Here is a 17,391-nt window from a genome sequence, read left to right on the forward strand (position 1 = left end):
TCTGGCGTGGCTTCCATCATGGCAATTGTCAACCATTTGAATAGCGCGCTTTCCCTGTACTTGCCATTCACCATGCAACTTTTCTTCCATTTCTCACTCAATAATGCATGAAGGTGCTAAGCGTAGTGTATGAATTGTTAAGGCGGGGCGGGGCGGTCCGGTCCGGTCCGGTTGGGTCACGTCGGCCGGCACGCGCTGTAAACATAACGGCCCAGCCTCTGGCTGTTGGATATGCTGCTGATATGCTGCTGATATGCTGCTGATATGAGGCTGATGTGCTGCTGATGTGCTGCTGATGTGCTGCTGATGTGCTGCTGATGTGCTGCTGATGTGCTGCTGATGTGCTGCTGATGTGCTGCTGATGTGCTGCTGATACACTGCTGATACGCTTTTGGCCTTGGCGGTCTGACTCCATTCCATTAAAGGCTAGTTTAAGATGGAACAACTTGAAGGTGTTAATTATTCATGTTTGTGGCAACCGTGTCGGTCGGTCGGTCGGTCGGTCAGCACAACAAATCAAGCAAGCGGTTTGCTCCGAAACAATTTGCTGTGTTGTTTTTACACAATAAGGGCAATGACGTTTGTAAAGTCTTTTTTAGTAAACTAAACTGAAAAAGAGATTGCACTTCAAAGAATTCAAATATTTACTTGGCACAAATGAGTCTTTTCGCTTTTTCCATTTCTGTTGGCCATGACTAGACTGCAGGTTGATTCCATTTTCTTCAGTTTGGACTCATTGTGACAGTCGGCTTGCCCTCTTCTGTCGCGGTTAGCCTGCGTAGCCTGGCGAGTCCCCGCTTGTCTCCCCTTAGCGGCCGGCCATCTTGGATGTCGTAGGTCACGTCGGAAAGTGGCTTTGTAATGGACTTGACAAGAGAGGCCGCGAGAAGGCCTCGTTGTGTTTGGCCGCCTGTTGCTGCAGCTGCTCCCGCCCGGCTTGTCAGCTGGCCTTACCGTAGCGACGTACCTTCACCTCCCCGCCCGCGGATGCCGAAAAATCCCCAAACTGGAAGCTGTCACGGGCGTCATGCCATTTTGCACAGAAGCACGGCGTGAGCGTCACCTCGCATCGTTGTCAACACGTGCGTGCGTAGATTTGGTCTTCCCTTGACGTTGTCAAATCTGGAATCTTCCGCATTGAAATAGAACTGGCACATTGGAAAGAATTCCTCATGACATCACTTTCTTCCGGGTTGCAAATGTTCTCCCGTGGCACCAGGCCAGGTACCGTAAGCAAGGCTTTCCGTGTCGTGTGGCTCGGCAGTGGAAAAGAAGCTCGGTGAGGTCAGCTGCGTGCAATTTTGCATGCTAACTGGGAACTTGATGCCGCGATAGACAGAGTGGGAAGGGAACCCAGACATAGTTAATCATTGAACGACTGGATCATTACTTCAGGAGACGCCAATGAATAAAATGTCACAACTTTGGTCATCGTTTGTAAATGAGCCGAGCACTCTATTCTTGTATTTTCTTAACGCATACAATGGTGAAACCAAATCTAAAGAATGAATGCCATATTTTTCCCCTCAATTCAATGAACACTGTGCTGCTCCTTGTGGGGTGTGTGCGCACGCACGCGCGCGTGCACTTTGGTCACCAGGGGGCAGTAAAACCAGGATAATCTACACACAGATGGAGCTTGTATCATATCGATTTAAATGTGGCACTCGTTTTTGCTTGTAAATATAAATGTAGCACTCCTTTGTTTGCGTTGAAATTTCCTTTGCTCATATCCTGGCGTGGATTGTTTGCAAACTTTCTGCATTGGCCTATAGAACGTCTATAAATATTCCACAGCGTGAGCATTGTCATTTGTCTTTGCGAGCGAATCCCCCAAAGCTGATTGCTCGCTCGCTCGCTCGCTCACTCCCTGTGGTCTTTTACAAATTAGCTGCTCGTTAGTTCGTTCCGGACGCGGGCTGATTTCGACCCGGACGCCGTAAGTGGGCGGATCTTCCGCACTTTTCTCTGCCGATCACCTCAGTCCTAGATGCACTTTTTTTCAAACACATCCTGGCACGTCTGAGACCTGTGCCATTAAATGTGCTTAGAGGAGGAGAGGCTGGAACCTGGCCCACGCACACTCTGTAAAGTGTGGATGATGATGATGATGATGATGCCAGTGGTGTAAACAGTGGAAAGGCATGGATTTGGCTTGTGGTCTTGCCTCCATCTATATCTCATACTTTTATGACTTTTATTTATTGACTGCTTAGTGGACAGCTTCCAAAAGCAAACACACCGCTGTAGATGAGGTCATATTCCTCTGGATGTTCATGCAGGCCAACAAGAGAAAAGTGCTAATTATAACGCCGTGTGTTTTGTTGTGCTAAAAACATCCATCAGACGGCCCTTTCACACCGTAGTCAGTTGTGCGTGTTCAAGACGACGCTTCAGTCATTTTTGGTGCAGAATTCACAATTGAATTAAGAATTCAATAACCTCGTTGAATTCTTTTGTAAATGCTGAAAACGACAAATAATCATCCCCCGTCTGCGATGAATTGAAAATGTGTGCTTTCCAACCCGCCGCCGTTCCTGCGCTTGCTCTCTTCAACCCGCTACCAAGCAGTAGCGGTCCCTGGCCCATTTGGTACCAGGCTATGGCTAGGATGCATTTGGTACCAGGCTATGGCTAGGATGACTGCAATTTTGTTACCCCTCGCAATCAACTTCTGATTTGCACTAAATATTAGGATCCCGTCTCGCTCCCGACCCCGGCAGTTTGCTATTATTTCCTCAGCCAGTTAAGAATATAACAATAAGCGAGTCGACTTAAAAGCCAAGTTTCAAACGTGGCAACTAATCAGCGGGGTTTGTTTCTCGTTTCCCGGCAGGACAGTGTGACTGGCGGACTTTTAAGAGTGTCTCTCATAAAAGCCCGTCTTGTTTAACAGCATCTTTTATGTTTCTGCCTTGCATGACGGAAGCCTAAGGACTAAAAAAAAAAAAGAAACCTATATTAACCTCCTTTTTTTTTTTTTTTATCACCCGCTCTTTTAATGGAAGCCCATTTGTTCAGCACCGCAGTATGCTTATAAAATGTCGTCTGCTACCCTTTCGCTCAACAAAATTACATCTGGCCAGTGTGCTGCCCGAGCGAGCGAGCGAGCGAGCGAACGGCCAGATAAATGAAAGGTGAGGCCGTGAAAAGACGAGACAGGATGCGGGGTCATCCCTCCGTGCCGTAATACACGGGAATGCTTTTAGCCGCCTGTTCCTCTGACAGTAACGTGTAGAAATAAATAATCTGCCGTGTCCGCTGTCTGTACACGTGTCTTTCAATCTTATTGTTTGTTAGGCTTTGCTTTTTTTGTAACGCCGTTAGCATTTGAGCAAGAAGTGTAAACTCTCCTTCTTGGTTCCAGTAAGGTGTCAAGGATTTTTGTGCCCGAGTCAGAGCACCAAACGGACACGTGCTTGTGGCTCAGCGCGTCGCTCGCTTCCTCCATTGTGAGGAGCGCCGAGACTGAAACGTTTGTCACTGCCAGACTCGAATGACTTCCCTTATGACAGCCTTGAGTGCAGAACTATTGATTTTTTTGTTTTTTCTCCAGCAAAAGGAAAGCCAAAAGTGTCTTTTCTTGAATAAATGAAGCTTAGCTTTTTCACCCACTGCTCAAGGTGTTGCAAATATCGTCAATATGCTTATGAATGGAGGCAGGCCCCGTATGGTTCTCATTGGCCAGCGTATCCAATCGCCAATGAGCGCTCAATCCCGAATGTAACCGTGTCACCAGGCAACAACCTCTGGTGCCATGTACGTACGTCGCCGTCGCATGTGCAAAAAATGGCTTGAAATGCACTTAGTTGGCATGGTGCAATGTAAATGAAGTCCATAGAAAGAGGCTCTGCTGCCTTGTTATTCTCTTGAGAGCATTAAAGACATCAAATGTGACGGTTGCCCAGACTACGCCGCGGGTCCTTGATTAGAAAAGATTCGTTTTAAAGCCCATTATCAACTCGTCCTTTGGCCGACTACCTTGAAAGTCAACGCTTATGCTGCCTTTGATATTCATTCTAACACGGTCAAAGTGGCTGCTGAGCTGCAGGCCAACTGGAGGCCAAGCTCCTTCTCTTTGCGCCGCCAGTAGCTAGCCCCGTCCGTCCGTGCTATCCGCGCTCGCTCCTGCACAAAACAATTAGCGTCAACTTTGTTTGCCGGCGCTTTTGCCGTGCTAATTTCCATGCACTCGCTTAATCTCTCTCTCTCTTTTTTATTTTTTTTTTTTGTTGAAAAGAAAGACAACAAAAAGGCAGCTTTGGCGGAATTCCGCGTTTGGCCATTGTCGGCCATCTTTTCCCGGAAGATGGCTTTGGGGGAGGCGGGCTATTTTTGACAAGTGACCTAGATAAACACCCTGCGATCCTTCATGGCTGCAGTGGCTGTCGTAGCCAGATGTTGCGTTTACCAACAGAGGAAGAAGCTGCTTGCGCAATGTGAGGGAGGCGAGGCGAGGTTCAAGCCACTCCTTCCAACTTAGTTTGTCACGCTGAGTCCATTGATACCATTCTTTTTTTCACCATTATTATACTGTAGTTAGAGCAAATTATTGGCTGTCAAGTGCAATGAGGTTTAATGAAATGATCACGCCCAATTAACTGGGACTATGCGTGTTGAGGTTCAACATTTAGCACTTGTAGAACCATCCGTTGGAACCCATCCATTCAATTGGCCACCTTGTATTCCGTTCTAAACATCATTCTGAGCCCTGCTGGTGCCCCCCCCCCTCCCCGAACACACACACACTTAGCCATCCTAAGTTAACGGATCCCCCGATGTGTCCAATTAGCCCAAGATGGAGGAGGCAGATGCAGTGTCTGATGGCGCAACGCGACTCCATAACGGCTCGCTAATTAGCCGATACATCGCAGGCCGGCGTTTGCGGCCGCGACCCCGCATCTTAGCGCAGTAATTAGCCATAGCCACGTCCCATTTGCTTTTATATCTCTTTGTTTTACGGTGGCGCCTGGCTTTTGCGTATGGCCGGCCGCCTCCGTGTTTGTGCCCGGCCCGGGTGAGGGTGACGCCCGGCGTCACCGTGGCTGCGTTATTCGCCAGCTCCACTCTTCATAGATGCTATTAAAATAGCAGCCGCAGCACCCAGTGTGCGGTTGAAACCTTGCTAAATTCAGCTACCCCTGGAAACCAAATCCATGATAATATTCCTTCTCACCAGTCTTGAGTTGGCAAATGATCAAATGGAAGTGACAAAACCCCCAAATTGTTGTAATTTGGTGTCTGGCGTGTCTGGTGAGGTGTGATGACATCACGCGTTAGCTTTCAGAAGAAGCACGCACGCACGCACGCAGGCAGGCAGGCAGGCAGGGTGCATTGTGCTACCTACGTGGTCGACAGCGCGCCACCTCCTCGGCTGGCCTGCTCGCGTCTGATGGCATCATTCTCAAAAGATGAGGCAAGGATATAAAAAGACGCTGCACGCACGATGAATAACACCACTGTCCATTGGCCACTTTACGGACTCGCTTGTCAGTACAGTCAAGCGGAAGGATCTTTGATTGCAGCAGTTAGCCGCAATCGTCTGATTACGACTGCGCAGGCTCGGACACTTTGGCAGGCTTGCTTTGCTCGCCGCCCGGCGTCTTGAAGTTTTGCATTGACCGATGCCGCGTGGCCAACGTCCCCGAGGCCTTTTTGACAAGTCAGCCCCCGAAATGGAATAGACGTGTCTATCCCGATCAGCGCCGCCCGCCCGCCCGCCTGTTTATTTTCCACATTTCTTTCTTTCTTTCTTTCTTTCTTTCTTTCTTTCTTTCTTTCTTTCTTTCTTTCTTTCTTTCTTTCTTTCTTTCTTTCTTTCTTTCTTTCTTTCTTTCTTTCTTTCTTTCTCTAAAGCCCAAAGCGCCTTCATTAAGGCAAGCCAAGGCTGCATCTCCCGCTGTCGATTGGTAATCAATCCGTGTTGTGGAAGGTCGTCTGGCAAGAGCAACTTTGGCCGTTTGGGAGGCTTTTAATCCGACCTCACCGACGTTCGCCTCCCTCTTATGGAGTGGTGACGCAGCCAAAATGACAAGTGCGTCGTCTCTCAAGCCTCCCCGGCCCGGCACATCCACTCGGCGAGCCGGCGTGTCACTCTCGGACTGCTTAGAGCGCATCCATTATTCACCGGGCGCTCCCCAAGGCGGCGGCGGCGGCAATGCACCTCGCTTGCGGCATGCGCTGCCACCTGAGTTAACGAGTCGCCGAGCAAAGCAATCAGGCTCGTCTGCGCGGGTCCATTTCAAGTAGTTGTGGCAGCCATGTTGGACTCCTAATGCCAACGCGGAACCAACATCGTATCTAAAGTACTGACTTTTAATAGCTTGAAATTGAATAGACTTGTCAGAGTAGAGCCACAAAAGTCTGCCTATATTGTTTGAGACCAAGAGCCAGAATGTCATCCATCATCTCCATCCAGCAAACGAGTCTTATTGAGTCTCTGTCCTCCTATTTGTGCCGGTGTTTGGTTTGTCGGAAAGACCGTATTGCTCCCCCCCCCCCCCCGCTAGGACCTAAAGAAAAACATTCATTATTCATGTTGCCGCCTGCTGGCTACTCATTTAGATCTCTTATTTATAAGCGTGATGGTGACTCAGCTTCAGCCTTAGTTACGTTGTCTGAGGATTCATGGGTCCTCCATGCTGCACCATAGATCAACACAGTTTGTATACATTCCAGCAATTGTTTGTGATGCCCGGAGGCCTCTTCTATTCCATTTCTTTTTATTCCACTGCACCACGGTGAAGCAGCATGTGGCTTCAAATCAGAGTCCAGACGTGAAATGAAACCAGAGTGAGGAGTCGCAGTGCAGCCAGCTGAGGAGAAGTGAGTGGATGAGATGACTGCAAGATGCTGGCGCTCACAAGTGATCAGTTGCCTCTATCTATCTATCTATCTATCTATCTATCTATCTATCTATCTATCTATCTATCTATCTATCTATCTATCTATCTATCTATCTATCTATCTATCTATCTATCTATCTATCTATCTATCTATCTATCTATCTATCTATCTATCTATCTATCTATCTATCTATCTATCTATCTATCTATCTATCTATCTATCTATCTATCTATCTATCTATCTATCTATCTATCTATCTATCTATCTATCTATCTATCTATCTATCTATCTATCTATCTATCTATCTATCTATCTATCTATCTATCTATCTATCTATCTATCTATCTATCTATCTATCTATCTATCTATCTATCTATCTATCTATCTATCTATCTATCTATCTATCTATCTATCTATCTATCTATCTATCTATCTATCTATCTATCTATCTATCTATCTATCTATCTATCTATCTATCTATCTATCTATCTATCTATCTATCTATCTATCTATCTATCTATCTATCTATCTATCTATCTATCTATCTATCTATCTATCTATCTATCTATCTATCTATCTATCTATCTATCTATCTATCTATCTATCTATCTATCTATCTATCTATCTATCTATCTATCTATCTATCTATCTATCTATCTATCTATCTATCTATCTATCTATCTATCTATCTATCTATCTATCTATCTATCTATCTATCTATCTATCTATCTATCTATCTATCTATCTATCTATCTATCTATCTATCTATCTATCTATCTATCTATCTATCTATCTATCTATCTATCTATCTATCTATCTATCTATCTATCTATCTATCTATCTATCTATCTATCTATCTATCTATCTATCTATCTATCTATCTATCTATCTATCTATCTATCTATCTATCTATCTATCTATCTATCTATCTATCTATCTATCTATCTATCTATCTATCTATCTATCTATCTATCTATCTATCTATCTATCTATCTATCTATCTATCTATCTATCTATCTATCTATCTATCTATCTATCTATCTATCTATCTATCTATCTATCTATCTATCTATCTATCTATCTATCTATCTATCTATCTATCTATCTATCTATCTATCTATCTATCTATCTATCTATCTATCTATCTATCTATCTATCTATCTATCTATCTATCTATCTATCTATCTATCTATCTATCTATCTATCTATCTATCTATCTATCTATCTATCTATCTATCTATCTATCTATCTATCTATCTATCTATCTATCTATCTATCTATCTATCTATCTATCTATCTATCTATCTATCTATCTATCTATCTATCTATCTATCTATCTATCTATCTATCTATCTATCTATCTATCTATCTATCTATCTATCTATCTATCTATCTATCTATCTATCTATCTATCTATCTATCTATCTATCTATCTAGGCGTAATCCATCTATTACGTTAGATTGAGCGCAAATCAATTACTCGTGCCCGCTGAGTGACGTTACCGCAGACGACCGTTAGCTCCTCTGTCCCCATACTTTGGTATTGTCTCCGCGTGAAAAGCCTTTTAAACCGGCAGAGCGGATCATTTGAATTGCTTCCTCGTCGTAATTGACAGTCATTAATTACAAAAAAAAATCATCAGATTAACAGGGGGGGAAATAACAAATACAAGATGCCAAGCTGAGGCGAGGTAGCGAACGACAACCCACGTGTTTGGAAACCGTCACTGTCAAATGCTCACAGCAGGAGATGCCAGGGCTCAAAAGTAGGCGTAAGGTTTCGGCCAACTTTTGATAAGATAGAATGAATATTTCAACACATTTAATAAGGCCCTCAAAACACTCAAGTGCCGAAAACTCATTTTGGACGTGTGGGCCGATGAATTAATCTGCGCTTTTTGCTTTCGGGAGTAAGCGCTCCCTGGTGCTCCGTCGTGGTTTCCAGGTCTCTTTCAAGCCTGCCATTGCCTTCAGCATCTTTGCAAAAAGTAAGAATGAATGAAAATTACCGCCGCTGGATACAAATGTATGTTAATAATGTAATCCGACGTTTTTGAAGTGTAGTCCTAAAACATGTCTTCTGACATTTGGAATTGTACAATGCTAACGCTAACGTGACAATAGACGCATCCCCGCCAGGCCGCCCGCCTGAGCAGACAGGATTTCCGACAGCGTCTGACACGGCCTTAACGTCGGAACACCCGCCGATTTTCCTCGTTGGCCGACGTGACCTCTCGCAGGGTTTGTCGAACGACAAGTTGGCAAGCGATACCCGTTGGCTGCCGCCGCCGCCGCGTACAATGGGCTCCGAGTTCAGCGCAACAAGCGATGAGAGAAATCTCGCAAGGCTCAACGGCGCATCAATAATTCAACAAGCGCTGCCGTGACGACCGGCACAAAGAGGAGAGCGACAAAAAGAAAAGAAAAATCGGAACCAGACCATGAGTGACGCTTACAAACTGGCTGCTGGAAATATTAAAGGCGGCTGGGTGGCTGGCTGGCTGGCTGGCTGGCTGGCAGGCGGGCGGGCGGGCGGGCAGGCTCTGGCTGGATGGCTGGCGGGCTGGCGGGCTGGCTGGGTGGCTGGCTGGCTGGCTGGCTGGCTGGCTGGCTGGCTGGCTGGCTGGCTGGCTGGCTGGCTGGCTGGCTGACGCACGCACGGCCCGCCGTTCCTCCCAAACCGCCCGCCCGCCCACCGAGGGTTTTGATCATAGTTGTTTTCGCTCCGCTTTCTTTCAGGCGCACTCGCCGCATCCTAATTAGTCGGCCTTGACAAGAGAATGAGCGGCAATATCTATGTACGTGTTTACGTCTGGCAATTGGACTCAACAGAACGACAGCAACGAAGGAAAACCTCATTGATAGATTCTCTGATATTTATGTCAAGTGAGCAGCAGCAGCGGCGGCAGGCAGACTCGTCAGCAGAGTTCTGTTGCGGCCGTACATGAATAATAAAGCGAGCGTCCGTGTCGATCTGTATGTATACACGTGAATGGCAAACTACTCCTGAATAAATCATGCATACGTACAGTTGAGAATGGGAGTCGGCTGCAGAATTGTCCGGGGCAACTACTCGAATATTAAATAGCGTACGGTGTGCTGCAATTTTTTTTCTTCTTCTATAGTACAAGGCCTGAATGCAACTTCTCCAAGAGCAGCAGCAGCAGCAGTAGTTTATAATGACAACAAAAAAACCGAAAAATATCTCGCCAGGGTTAGGACACTGTGACTTATTCCCCCAAAAAATCCAAGGAGCACACTTTGGCAGAGGTTCAAAGTTGACTATGCTGCGCGTTTAGTAAAGGCGGGAAGGGCGTGCAAAGTGCTTCCCAGGCAAGAGAACACGTGTGGCAATGAAACAAACGACTCCTTGTGCTCTTATCTTTGACACCTGTGCTGCTTTTGTTCCCGCTGTTCCTCCGTGTACCCGCCGCCGCCGCCTTCATCTTTTATTTAGCCCGGCACGGCACGGCACGGCCGGCCTCTAGCGCTACCTCCATCCTTGTTTTATGGCCTCCACCGCGCAGCCGACTTTCACTGCCTCGCAGATTTATACGGCATCGGCGCCCGCCGCGCTTTTTGTGCCTGGAGAGGAAAGTTCCGCACCCCCCGGCGCGACTAAACACAGATGGACAGAGGACACGGACCATTAGCTGACTGAGCTAGCTTACATGCGCCGAAGAAAACTAGCGTGAAGAACGTTCACAGCTTTTGCTTTAGTTGGACTTTTTCCGAGCGCAGCGCGGCTTTGCGCCGAACGTCAGCCTCTGGCTGTAATGGAAGCATTCGGCAAGGTATTCCTTCCGCGCCATCTTTTTAGCGAGGTGTAAATCAAGTCTCCCGGGAGGCCATCTTTTTTTTTGGGGGGCTCTTGCTCTCACTTTATCTTCATCCTCCTCCCATCTTTGACGCTGTGGTCTCCATGATTTCCATGCCATGGTTGCGGAGGGAGCCTCTCGCTTGTTTGCGAAAAGCGTCTTCATTCGGCAGAGGAAAACATTTTCAGCCCAAGCAATGAATCATCAGGTCGTTCTTTTTTTATAGCGCCGAGCGGTAATAAAAGGGCGCAATTTCCGTCTTTTTTTTCCCGTATGGCCGTTCTATTTAAACGGCACCCTCACAAAACGAGGGAAGCGAAATCGGCCGTGATTATATGACCTCAAAAAGATGAAGCTTCAAGATTCAATGAGTGTCGATCAATGTTTTCTCCGTGCGCAGCCACTTTGACAGAAAATGCTCTGTTTTGTTTTTTTCCTTCTTGTTGCCGCGTCTAAGCGCCACTGTCGCAGAATATGATGACAAAGAATCTCGAATCAATTTTCTGTCGTTTGAGCTGGCCTCGGAAATGTAAAAAAGCAGCAAAGGGAATACAAAATGGGCGCGCGCTGCCTGCGACATTGCTGGCTCGGGTGTAAATGTGCTTTAATGCTTTGAGTGTTCCCTTACGAGCCCTTTTGTAAAAGCGTCCCCCCGTTGTGTGGAAGAAGGGAGACAAAGTCCACATGGGAATTTTCCTCCACCTGTGTCGTCGCTTGCGTGTCATGAAACGAAATGAAGTGAAATGAAATGAAATGCTTTGTGAGTCTCCTGTCCTGCTCAAGGTGTCTAGCCAGCACGGGAGGGAGGGAGGGAGCGAAGTTTTCATCTTTGACGTCCTAGCAGACTCGCATACTACCTTGACAGGATTCTGTGTTCCGTATTTGAATGAAACCAATCAAATTCAGCTCTCCCGTGTAATTATTGCCTTGGCGCTCGTTGCAGTCGGCCAAATCCGATAAGGACGAGGCTCTCGTTAAATGTGACAGATGAATGCGGAGCAAAAACCCCTGCAAGTTTTGCCGTCCCTCTGCCCGCTTGGCTCGTTCTCATTACACACTGCTGCCTGCCCGTGACGAAGATATACAGGCATGATTGCTGCTCCTTACTGCCAAGAAGGACTGACGGAGAAAATCACCCCAAGCATTTGCATAAAACGTAAAAACGGCGGCGGCGGCGGCGGCAGCAGCAGCAGCAGCAGAACGTATTGCCTCATTTTTCACTTTTTTGGCATTCTGTAATGACTCATCGTTTGCCACTTTCATGTCTTTGATCATCTTGGCTTTTTTTTAGGCTGCATAACCCATCCAATTTGCTGCCTGCCTGCCTGCCTGCCTGCCTGCCTGCCCGCCTGCCTTCCTTCCGTTGATCGTTCCGTGTACATCTAGAAGGTCATTTTTCGACGATGTCAGAGGTTGGAGACGAGAGGCGGGATTGACCCAAAATAGCCAGAGGCAAATGTGACATGTCGACAAGCAGGAAAGTCAGATGCTTCTCCGTGTACTCCCTCCCTCCCTCCCTCCCCCCCTCTTCAAATGAAGTGATGCTGAAAAAGGTGTTGACTGACGCATGGGGTGTTTGTGAAACGGGGGCACACCGCAGGGAGTATTTGTGTCGCCAAGTTGCTTAGCGACTCCCCGTTTTTGCCCAGCGTGAGTTGAAGTAAAAAAAAAAAAAAAAGACAAATGAGCTGCGGAAGAAAACAAACATGCAACAAGAACTATTTGAATGGGAATGAATAGTCGCTCGGTCTCAAAGCAGCACCGATAGCTTTCTGAGTTTGTGGAGCCTTGGAAGTTGCACTAAGTTGAAGGGAAGCTCTTCTTTCTCTTTCAGTGGCCAAAAGGGAAATAAAAGGCAATCCATGCATTGGCCCCTTTGAATGGAATGGCACTTATTTTTTTACACAGCGGCAGGCGGCAGTGGGGCGGGCGGCGGCAGTGGGGTGGGCGGCGGCAGTGGGGCGGGCGGCGGCAGTGGGGCGGGTGGCGGCAGTGCGCCAACCAGCACACACTCCTTTTATCAAACCACAGACGCTCTAATACAAGCAAATACATAGATTGTTTTTTTTTCCTTTTTTTTTTTTTAAACAGCTCTACCTCCCTCTGATGGTTTGTCTGGACCCATCATGTCTGCTGCTTTTTGTGTCGTTTTCAAGAGGAATGCTTGACATTGTCAGTTTGGGCCGACAGGCTCGGTGGCGACACCATGACACGCCGTGTCGACCACGCTAAAGAGCTCCACGCTCAGAGGGGCAAAGCCGCCGCCGCCGCCGCCGCCGCCTCGTGTTGTTGGCGCGCCGTGTCATCGATCCGCACCTGAGCGTGCTTCCCTCTTTTGCTATCAGGCCAGAGCAGGCTCGGAACCTTCTCGTCAACAAGCGCAGCTGAGCGAGTCACTATTTTGTTCCCTGCGGGCGCTAGCTGAGCTGAGCTGAGCTGAGCTGAGCTTCTGCCGGTTTTTGCTGTCCCGTGTGCGAGCGAGGTAGCTGTCGTAGGGAGATTTGAAAAGAATATCTGAAGGACTGCAAAGTTGAATACCTGACCTCCCCGGCCGGCCTTTGTGTTATTTCTAAGCGTTGGGCGGTACGAAATGGTTTTGTCTGAATTGCTTGTGAGCTTGAGCGTAGCTTTTGACATGGTTAAAAAAAATACCAAGCACGTAACGGCGTACGCATATCGCTGCCCTCCTGTTCAACCCGGCTTCCGCTTTTGCTGTTTTTCTTTTTGTGGCCGTGGGCGCGCATGAGACGATTAAAGCCAACTTTATGACGGCGATAAAATCACAAACACCTAAATCCTGCATCTGATCAAGCAGCCACCTGGACAGATGGCAGATAACTGCCCATAAAAGTATGTTTTGATTCAGGAGCTTTATCTTAATCTCCTGCTCTGTCTTTAGACGCTGGACCATTTTTGAGCAGCCATTCTCTTATCATACTTTGGATGCTTTCACACATAGGCAGGCTGTGAAATGACATTAAAGAGGGAGGGAGGGAGGGAGGGAGGGCACTGGATGCATTTGCAGGAGCTCAGCTTTTCTTCTTTGAGCCAGCCAGACAGACTGTGGGGGCGGGCGGATGATGATTTGTTTTGGTCCAAAAGGCCACGTTGACGCTGGCGCTCAAGTTAGTCGAGCTGGCGCTGTAAACACAAGCCCCGATCGAGCGAGCGAGCGAGCGAGCCTGCAAAATGACGGTGCCCCTTTTGCGCAAACTGACCTCTTTGGGCCCATTGTTTGACCCGCAAAATGGATGATGGCGTCTTCACCTACTCTGAGCAAATGCATGGAAAAATCTGTTTTTGAAAATGTCCTTGCTCGCTCTCTCGTGAGTGGGTTGTCATCTCAAAACTCAAATTGTCTCCGAGGTGCAGTCAAGCCATCATGGTAATAATGGTTTGGATGCTTTGCGTCTGTTCTTTTCTGCACTGATGGTCATTTCCATGCTAATTTTGCTGGAAATGCCCCCCCCCCCCCCCCCCCACCCCTTTTGGAGTAAAACACTCCCACTTTGCGTTCTCTTCACTTGGCTTTTTGGTTCTGGCATTTTTTCCAACCTCCTCCTCTTATTTTCTCTGGGAAGAAGTCACCTCAGAGGCTTGTTGTTGTTGTCAGCTGAGGACGTGGGGCGCATAGACTGGCCACTATGAGCGGCTTGCTCTCAGTAAATTGGCACGTCGTTCACGTCTCATCAAGTTCCGTGTCTGAAAATCGGTGGCTTAAGTCTGACCCTTGTTATTTCATCTGACTGTAAGTGGACGCTGACTGCTACCTCCCGTTGTCTTGAATTTTGCTTTGGATTCGGCGCCTGGTGACAGTTCCACTCCAAAGGCGTCACGATCATTTTTTTGCGAGGGAAGGGCAGAAGACATGGGAAAGCATCACGTCCTCTTGATGCTGAAAGTCACTTACAGTGTTCCTATATTGTGGCCGGAAAAAAGCTGTCAAATGCTACCTTTCCCCTTTTTGACATTTTTGGATGATTGATGGGGATGGCAGCCTTAAAATCCACCAAGTCACAGCTTGGCAATGACAGTTGAACTCCCTGGAGGAAAGGTACGTGGGCAGGTTCTTCATCAAACCTGTGCCGCGCTCCGCTAGCTCCGTCCCCCCCCCCCGCGCAGCCAGCCGGCCTGTCGCCCTCAATGTGCGTGACATTAATATGATCCAGCAGGGCGGCCGACACGGGAGGACCGCTGAGGAGCGCTTGGCGCTTCCAAGAAGGAGATATTGCGCCAGCCAGGCGGCCACTTGGGAAAGCAAGGTGGACGGAGCGCTTATGACAGCAGCGGTCAGATGGGTACTTTGGAGCGTTCGTACAAAATTCAAGTCCCACTCTTTGACAAGTGGCTCTCCAAGACAATCTTCCAAGTGACGGTCTCATTTTGCTCTGGTCACATTCCACGACTTTTTAGCCATTTAGCAGCGTCCTCCTTCCGATTGCCGCTCCAAATTCCTTCGGAGGAATCTGCATGAAACCATTGCAAAGTTTCAAAAGGCCACGCAGGTGCACCGACCAACCCACCCAAAAGCCCCGATGAGTGAAAAGCATTCGGTCCAGTCTGTGGGCGCATTGTTTGGCTATCATTTTGCCGCACTTACTTGCTTGCATCTCCAGCCAGCCAGCCAGCCAGCCAGCCAGCCAGCCAGCCCACTGAGGCTTTCAGCGTGCTGTGTCATGTAAAATGTATGAATGTTGGCCATTACAGTAATAACAGAGGAAAGCAGCCACATTGTGCTTCCGTCAGGGGTGCTGGGGGATGGATGGATGGATGGATGGATGGATGGATGGATGGATGGATGGATGGATGGATGGATGGATGGATGGATGGATGGGTTGGGTGGATGGGTTGGGTGGATGGATGGATGGATGGATGGATGGATGGATGGATGGATGGATGGATGGATGGATGGATGGATGGATGGATGGATGGATGGATGGATGGATGGATGGATGGATGGATGGATGGATGGATGGATGGATCATCCCCACTAACGTGATCAAAAGAAGTACTAGAGTCATTTTGCCATGTACGGCTGGATTCCGCTTCGTACAACTGCTCTTAAATGACCTTTTTATGGTGCCAAGTATTAAATGATTAAGCTGCACACACACACACACACACACACACACACACACACACACACACACACACACACACACACCAAAAGAATTGAGAAAGTCATTATCTGATGTCGATTTTCAAGCTGCAGCCGTAGCTTGTAAACAAATGCTAAACACCAAGTACAATAAATCTTTCTTTCCCATTAGCAATCCCAGTTGAGTGCTGGCTGTCCAGTTGCTCCTGACTAAAAATGTGTCACGTCCACTGCTTGACAACCAAATTCCTCACCGCCTTCATTTTGCCTCCGTCTAGCAAACAAGCTGCCCTCCCTCTTGCCCCGTTCTGCCGCTCCTCCTCCTCCTCCTCCTCCTCCTCCTCCTCCTCCTCCTCATCCTCCTCTCAATTGCATTTTGAGTGCAATGTGCGGCGGCGCTGCAGTCCCAACAGCGCAGCGCTCAGTGATCCATTACTTAGCAGCGCTGCCTTGCCTTGCCTTGCCTTGCCTTGCACTGCACTGCCATGCCATGTGAGAAGCTCAATTCTGTCTTTTGGCTGTCTTGGGGCGGCACTGGCGGCATAGTAGTAGAAGCAGCAACCGGGGGGGGGGGGGCAGATTAAGACTTACTCGGCTCTCCAATCACGTGCGGACGTCAATGTGGCGCTTTGCAAGGCAGCACACCGCTGTCCCTTCAACCAACACGGAGACGTTGACACCGTAGGCCATTCCTGAAAGCGAACAGCCAGTTTGGGCTGATTTCCCTCAGCGCCCGCCCTCTGGAAACTTTCTAAAAGTTCATTCAGGAATGCCAATTTGGCACGTCTCCGTCACCGAGGGTGAACTTCCGACATCCTGCCCAAATGGGATCTGTCGGCGGGGGAGACGCAATCGGTGACACGAGACAGAGAGAGAGATGCGTTGGATGCTGAGACGAGCATCCGGCGAGACAGAAAGAAGCCGCCGTGACGCTCGAGCAGTACATCTGATCTGCCCTTTCCTAAGTTTAGCCGCGTCGCCAAAAGGTCAAGGCGGAAAGTGGGTCGACGCAGAGCAAATCTCTTCCGTCCGTAAGCAGCATGGAGCGCCAATCGGCAAACGGTGGACAAAGCCGGCAGGCTTCATCATTTATCGAGACGGACGGAGCTCTCGCGTTTTGCACCCTGTCCTCTTTGATCCTGAAACAATTTCATCCACTTTGAGATGAAACGCCGTCCCGATTAATGCCAACAAAATCGGATCGCTCCTTGCGCATTACAAATGAATGAACGGTTTGGAAATATCCCCACCCACGAGTGTCGCGAGTCATTTTTGTAGATGGTTTTAACAAAGATCAACATTTGTATTGCACACTGTTGTGTGTCGTGTCGGCTCGGCTCGGCTCGGCTCTTTGAGGTTGAGATTCGCTGAGGTTATTGACTCAGCTCAGCGGCTGCTTCACGCCTGCGCAGGCGTGATGGATGTTTCCCATTAAGGTGCACAGGCAATTCAAAAGAGAAAAAGAGGCAAATCACGTTTGGAATCATTCGCCGCCACACCGCCGCCGACGGAATTCTTATTTGTTGTTAATCGCTTTTTGATCGTGTCTGCTTTTGGAATATTAAAGACGACGGCGAGTGAAGAACAAAAGCTGCCTTAATCTGCGTCAGATGCTTTTATGCATGCCTT

At 48.0% G+C, this 17,391-nt stretch overlaps 1 protein-coding gene across 1 annotated transcript in view; it reads left to right on the plus strand.

The window, feature by feature from the left end:
- The window catches only part of asic2 (acid-sensing (proton-gated) ion channel 2), a 61,978-nt gene that overhangs the window by 3,849 nt on the left and 40,738 nt on the right, over positions 1–17,391 (plus strand). The gene's annotated exons all lie outside the window — the stretch shown is intronic.

Source organism: Syngnathus scovelli, chromosome 16 (assembly GCF_024217435.2).
Source record: "Syngnathus scovelli strain Florida chromosome 16, RoL_Ssco_1.2, whole genome shotgun sequence".
In the NCBI taxonomy this organism is placed as follows: Eukaryota; Metazoa; Chordata; class Actinopteri; order Syngnathiformes; family Syngnathidae; genus Syngnathus; species Syngnathus scovelli.